Raw genomic sequence first — 7,533 nt, forward strand, 5'->3', positions numbered from 1 at the left:
CTGGGTCCCAAGCTGCTGGCTGCTAGGCCTGGCATTGTCCAGGGGAGGAGCCCACACTCTACTGTCCCCCTTCGACCCCGGGTATAGAGGGGAAACTGAGGCACGGTGAGATATTCAAGGGTAGAACCCAGGAGTCCCGGCTCCCAGTCTCCGCTCTAACCACAAAGCCAGACAGCCAGCTAACAAGGGCCCCCATTTGTCAATGGGCTCACAGCGGAGGCTAATGTTGGCTTAACACTAATTTGCAACCCTGGAAAGGCTGCACCACAAAGTGTCTCCTCTTACAGCCCGGTGTAAATCAGGAAGGACCCCATTGCAGTCACTGTGGTGGATCCCCCTCTCAGTAACACTGGTGTAAATCCACTGATGCATCTGACTGCAGCCTGCCCTGTTTCTCTCCCCCCCACCCCCATTGGCCCCTTTCCCATGGGCAGAAAGGGGCCAATCCTGCGCTCTGGGCCTGCATCCAGCCAGCCCCTGGAACAAGCGCCTGAGGATGGCGGGGATAGGCAGCTCCCAGCTCCCCAGGCCAGAGGGGTTTGCTGACTCGGGTCTCTGAGTGCCTGCTCCAACTGGGAATGAGCCCGGAGGTGCCGGGAATCAGCCTACTGCCCCCCAAGTCCTGCTGCCACTCTTGATTTGCTCTGGTTAATGCACAGCGGGTTATAGCATGTCTGTGCTAGATTGGGAGGGGAAACTGAGGCACACAGTTGGGGAGGGACTGGCCCAAGACCACATGGCAGGCCAGTGGCCCAGCTAGGAACAGAATCCAGGTGTCCCGAGCCTTAGTCTAGTTCTCCACCAACTTGCCATGCAGGACAGAAAGTTATAACCCTGAGAGCCCAGGTCATTTGGAATTAAATGACCAACACTGGCCACTAGACAAGGTCAAGGTCCCACCAGCCACTTCTCAGGGGCATTTCAGCATCCAGTGCAGGCAAGCGAATCTGGGAACCTTCGAGGGAACCCATTTCCCATTAGATAGATTGGGGCCCCCCATTGTGCCAGGCACTGCACAGGCCCCGACTGAGATCAGGGCCCTGTTGTGCCAGGCTGTCATAAATATAAAGGGAAGGGTAAACACCTTTAAAATCCCTCCTGGCCAGTGGAAAAACCCTTTCACCTGTAAAGGGTTAAGAAGCTAGGATAACCTCGCTGGCATCTGACCAAAATGACCAATGAGGAGACAAGATACTTTCAAAGCTGGAGGGGGGAGAAACAAAGGGTCTCTCTGTCTGTGGGATGTTTTTGGCCAGGAACAGAACAGGAATGGAGTCTTAGAACTTAATAAGTAATCTAATTAGATATGCGTTAGAGTCTGTTTTGTTTAAATGGCTGATAAAATAACCTGTGCTGAATGGAATGTATATTCCTGTTTTTGTGTCTTTTTGTAACTTAAGGTTTTGCCTAGAGGGATTCTCTATGTTTTGAATCTGATTACCCTGTAAGTTATTTACCATTCTGATTTTACAGAGGTGATTCTTTTACTTTTTCTTCAATTAAAATTGTTCTTTTAAGAACCTGATTGCTTTTTTCATTGTTCTTAAGATCCAAGGGTTTGCGTCTGTGTTCACCTATGCAAATTGGTGAGGATTTTTATCAAGCCTTCCCCAGGAAAGGGGGTGTACGGCTTGGGGGGATTCTGGGGAGAAAGACGTTTCCAAGCGGGCTCTTTCCTTGTTATATATTTGTTAGACGCTTGGTGATGGCAGCAATAAAGTCCAAGGGCAAAAGGTAAAATAGTTTGTACCTTGGGGAAGTTTTAACCTAAGCTGGTAAAAATAAGCTTAGGGGGGTTTCATGCAGGTCCCCACATCTGTACCCTAGAGTTCAGAGTGGGGAAGGAACCTTGACACAGGCACTGCACAGACCCCAACTGAGATCAGGGCCCCGTTGCGCCGGGTGCTGCACAGATGCTGTTGTCAGATATTTGGCTGCATGTGTGCATTCTCCCTGTGTGCTGCCCCAGCTCTGCGCAGCCAGCCGGCACAGCAGACCTCAAGCGAACCACCCAATGACCACAAGTTCCGTTAAGGTACGAAGGGACCAGGCCAGGTTTATTGTCAACAAAGCATGGTACTAGCACCTGGCATACTCTATGTGCAATCCATCCCATCATCCAGATCATTAATTAACTAAAACATGTATGCATGTGACAATGGACAGCTCAGTGAATGGTGGGACTTTTCATTCCGCCTTTGGCTGGACAAAGATACTCCCTCTGAGATACATCTTTATACCCTGATACAAACAAGTTACATACTGCTTCTGACATAGTCACTGCCCCCTGCCGTGGCTAGTTATTAACCATCACCATGTACATGTTGGTTTGATCAGAACATTTCTATTGCATACTGTCATCCTGACCTTATTTTTTAAGGAGGGGCCAGTGTGTTCCTGTTACTCTTGGGGAATGTTTTTGTACCATCCTTGATATTGGGATGTTCTTGTACCACTTGATATCAGGCTGTGTTTCCATGAGTGCTCTGTGCCTAGCACTTCTTAGCAATGTGTATTTCTGCAATATCAGCCCTGTTCTTGAGAGATTCTGTGAGCAGGTCCTGCCTCATACCAGGCCTCTGATACAAGGGCTTATGTCTCAGGCTCTCTTCCTACTGCATTCCCCTGCTTTTTGTCTTTTTATGCGGAGGATGTTTACCCATCGTCCCAAAAAAGCATAATGCATGGACTGAAGATGGCCCAGTGGACTAAACACTGTTATGTGACCACCTTACTTTTCCATTCACACATTCATAGAATCATAGAAGATCGGGGTTGGAAGAGACCTCAGGAGGTCATCTAGTCCCACCCCCTGCTCAAAGCAGAACCAACCCCAACTAAATCATCCCAGCCAGGGCTTTGTCAAGCTGGGCCTTAAAAACCCCTAAGGAAGGAGATTCCACCACCTCCCTAGATAACCCATTCCAAGGGCACACTGTTGACTCATATCCAGCTTCTCATCCACTGTAATCCCCAGGCCCTTTTCTACAGAACTGCCACTTAGCCAGTCTGTCCCCAGCCTGTAGCAGCGCATGGGATTCTTCTGTCCTAAGTGCAGGACTCTGCACTTGTCCTTGTTGAACCTCATCAGACTTCTTTTGACCCAATCCTCCAATTTATCTAGGTCACTCTGGACCTTATCCCTACCCTCCAGCGTATCTACCTCTCCCCCCAGCTTAGTGTCATCCACGAACTTGCTGAGGGTGCAATCCATCCCATCATCCAGATCATTAATGAAGATGTTGAACAAAACTGGCCCCAGAATAGACTCCTGGAGCACTCCACTTGATACCAGCTGCCAACTAGACATCGAGCCATTGATCACTACCCGTTGAGCCTGACAATCTAGCCAGCTTTCTCTCCACCTTATAGTCCATTCATCCAAGCCATACTTTTTAAACTTGCTGGCAAGAATACTATGGGAGACCATATCAAAAGTTTTGCTAAAGTCAAGGAATAACACATCCACCACTTTCCCCATATCCGCAGAGCCAGTTATCTCATAGAAGGCAATCAGGTTGATCAGGCATGACTTGCCCTTGGTGATTCCATGTTGACTTCCTGATCACCTTCCTCTCCTCCAAGTGTTTCAAAATGGATTCCTTGAGGACCTGCTCCATGAGTTTTCCAGGGACCATGACTGAGGCATGGGGTGTAATCTGTGAGTGACATGAGGAGTCCTTTATACTTTGTTGGTGGTTGATGATATGGGCTTTGGTCAGGATTATAATATGCATATTTGTTTATGTTTGTACCTTATACATTTTTATAGGACACATTTGGTTTAACACACGCTGCAGAGTATTAAAGTATACAGATGTCCAACAGCCCTTACAAACTGTATAAATTCAAGCATTTTCTTTTAAAACATTAATAAGCATTTGATTATTTCTTATAATGATTATTCTTTACTATGGCAGTGTCGATAGCTAGTTTTGTTTGTTGGTTTGGTTTTTAACCAGGTGTTGTAATTTGGCTTTTTTGGTTTGTCATTGCATGTAGCAACACATTCCCATCAGTGCAATTACCGTTATGGCTTGTATTCCCAGCAGTGTTACACGAAGTGTTTGGACGATTGGGTGTCGAGTAACATCCTCTGGGATTGCCCACCAAGGTGTTTCCTGTTTGCACACCTTCTACTTCTTCTATTGGATAAGACGAGCTGTGGGTATTAAGGCTTCCTTAGTTCTTGCCACCAACTCATGTATGTCCAACTGTAATTGCTCCACTGGGGGAAACAATTCAATCAATAAATGTTGTAGGTTGCCAGGAGAAGTAACAATATCGGGGCAGTGCTAACACTCCTTGCTGGCCAAAAGGCCTGGGTTCCAATTTGGACTCTGCTAGTGACTTGCACACAAAATCCTGTATTGATTCCAGGACAAATGTTTCCATGTATAGAAAAACGGGAATATCCCAGAGCACATACCCATCTTGTATTCGTTCTACCCCATTGACTAATTCTTTTTGTACCAGTAAGCAGAGGCGCCAACTCCATGGCTGCTCCGGGGCTGGAGCACCCACAGGGAAAAATTAGTGGGTGCTCTGCACCCACCGGCAGACAAGCTCCCCCGCCCCACCTTCTCCACCTCCCATGAGCGTGCCGTGTCCCCGATCCTCCACCTACCTCCCAATGTTTCCTGCCCGGACGCTGCCAAACAGCTGTTTGGCAGCGTTAGTACGCTCTGAGAGCGGGGGAGGAGCGGGAATGTGGCGCGCTCAGGAGAGGAGGTGGGGAGGAGGCGCGGCCGGGGCGGGGATTTGGGGAAGGAGTTGGAATATTGGCAGGGAGGGGGCGGAGTTGGGGTGGGGACTTTGGGGAAGGGGTGGAAAAGGGGCAGGGCAGAGGCGGGGCCTCATGGAAGGGGTGGAGTGGGGCCGGGGCCAGGGGCAGAGGGGGGAGTCAAGCACCCAGGGGAAAGAAGGGAAGTCAGCTCCTATGCCAGGAAGGCCCAGTCTCTTTTTGTGTTGTTGCAGCATTCATACAGCCATCATCCATTATGTTTTGTACAACAAGCCTGATTAATTTTTAAGCCAGTTTCAGTTACTGGGCGCACCATGGGATCTTGCTATATGTCAGTATTAGTTACCAAAGTTCCCACCCTGTTGGCATAGTAAACTTTGACTGGATCTCGCATCCATCTTGGGATGGCCATCATAATCATAGAATCATAGAATATCAGGGTTGGAAGGGACCTCAGGAGGTCATCTAGTCCAACCCCCTGCTCAAAGCAGGACCAAACCCCAATTAAATCATCCCAGCCAGGGCTTTGTCAAGCCAGGCCTTAAAAACTTCTAAGGAAGGAGATTCTACCACCTCCCTAGGTAACGCATTCCAGTGTTTCACCACCCTCCGAGTGAAAAAGTTTTTCCTAATATCCAACCTAAACCTCCCCCACTGCAACTTGAGACCATTACTCCTTGTCCTGTCCTCTTCTACCACTGAGAATAGTCTAGAACCATCCTCTCTGGAACCACCTCTCAGGTAGTTGAAAGCAGCTATCAAATCCCCCCTCATTCTTCTCTTCCGCAGACTAAACAATCCCAGTTCCCTCAGCCTCTCCTCATAAGTCATGTGTTCCAGACCCCTAATCATTTTTGTTGCCCTTCGCTGGACTCTCTGCAATTTATCCACATCCTTCTTGTAGTGTGGGGCCCAAAATTGGACACAGTACTCCAGATGAGGCCTCACCAATGTCGAATAGAGGGGGACGATCACGTCCCTCGATCTGCTGGCAATGCCCCTACTTATACACCCCAAAATGCCATTGGCCTTCTTGGCAACAAGGGCACACTGCTGACTCATATCCAGCTTCTCGTCCACTGTCACCCCTAGGTCCTTTTCCGCAGAACTGCTGCCTAGCCATTCGGTCCTTAGTCTGTAGCGGTGCATTGGGTTCTTCCGTGCTAAGTGCAGGACCCTACACTTATCCTTATTGAACCTCATCAGATTTCTTTTGGCCCAATCCTCCAATTTGTCTAGGTCCCTCTGTATCCTATCCCTGCCCTCCAGCATATCTACCACTCCTCCTAGTTTAGTATCATCCACAAATTTGCTGAGAGTGCAATCCACACCATCCTCCAGATCATTTATGAAGATATTGAACAAAACCGGCCCCAGGACCGACCCCTGGGGCACTCCACTTGACACCGGCTGCCAACAAGACATGGAGCCATTGATCACTACCCGTTGAGCCCCACAATCTAGCCAACTTTCTACCCACCTTATAGTGCATTCATCCAGCCCATACTTCTTTAACTTGCAGACAAGAATACCGTGGGAGACCGTGTCAAAAGCTTTGCTAAAGTCAAGAAACAATACATCCACTGCTTTCCCTTCATCCACAGAACCAGTAATCTCATCATAGAAGGCAATTAGATTAGTCAGGCATGACCTTCCCTTGGTGAATCCATGCTGACTGTTCCTGATCACTTTCCTCTCATGTAAGTGCTTCAGGATTGATTCCTTGAGGACCTGCTCCATGATTTTTCCGGGGACTCAGGTGAGGCTGACTGGCCTGTAGTTCCCAGGATCCTCCTTCTTCCCTTTTTTAAAGATTGGCACTACATTAGCCTTTTTCCAGTCATCTGGGACTTCCCCCGTTCGCCACGAGTTTTCAAAGATAATGGCCAATGGCTCTGCAATAACAGCTGCCAATTCCTTTAGCACTCTCAGATGCAACACGTCCGGCCCCATGGACTTGTGCACGTCCAGCTTTTCTAAATAGTCCCTAACCACCTCTTTCTCCACTGAGGGCTGGTCATCTACTCCCCATGCTGTGATGCCCAGTGCAGCAGTCTGGGAGCTGACCTTGTTAGTGAAGACAGAGGCAAAAAAAGCATTGAGTACATTAGCTTTTTCCACATCCTCTGTCACTAGGTTGCCTCCCTCATTCAGTAAGGGGCCCACACTTTCCTTGGCTTTTTTCTTGTTGCCAACATACCTGAAGAAACCCTTCTTGTTACTTTTGACATCTCTTGCTAGCTGCAGCTCCAGGGCAATTTGGCCCTCCTGATTTCATTCCTACATGCCCGAGCAATATTTTTATACTCTTCCCTGGTCATATGTCCAACCTTCCACTTCTTGTAAGCTTCTTTTTTATGTTTAAGATCCGCTAGGATTTCACCGTTAAGCCAAGCTGGTCGCCTGCCATATTTACTGTTCTTTCGACACATCGGGATGGTTTGTCCCTGTAACCTCAACAGGGATTCCTTGAAATACAGCCAGCTCTCCTGGACTCCTTTCCCCTTCATGTTGGTCCCCCAGGGGATCCTACCCATCTGTTCCCTGAGGGAGTCGAAGTCTGCTTTCCTGAAGTCCAGGGTCCGTATTCTGCTGCTTACCTTTCTTCCCTGTGTCAGGATCCTGAACTCAACCAACTCATGGTCACTGCCTCCCAGATTCCCATCCACTTTTGCTTCCCCTCCTAATTCTTCCCGGTTTGTGAGCAGCAGGTCAAGAAAAGCTCCCCCCCTAGTTGGCTCCTCTAGCACTTGCACCAGGAAATTGTCCCCTACATTTTCCAAAAACTT

The sequence above is a fragment of the Chelonia mydas genome, chromosome 24, assembly GCF_015237465.2.
Source record: "Chelonia mydas isolate rCheMyd1 chromosome 24, rCheMyd1.pri.v2, whole genome shotgun sequence".
NCBI lineage: Eukaryota > Metazoa > Chordata > Testudines > Cheloniidae > Chelonia > Chelonia mydas.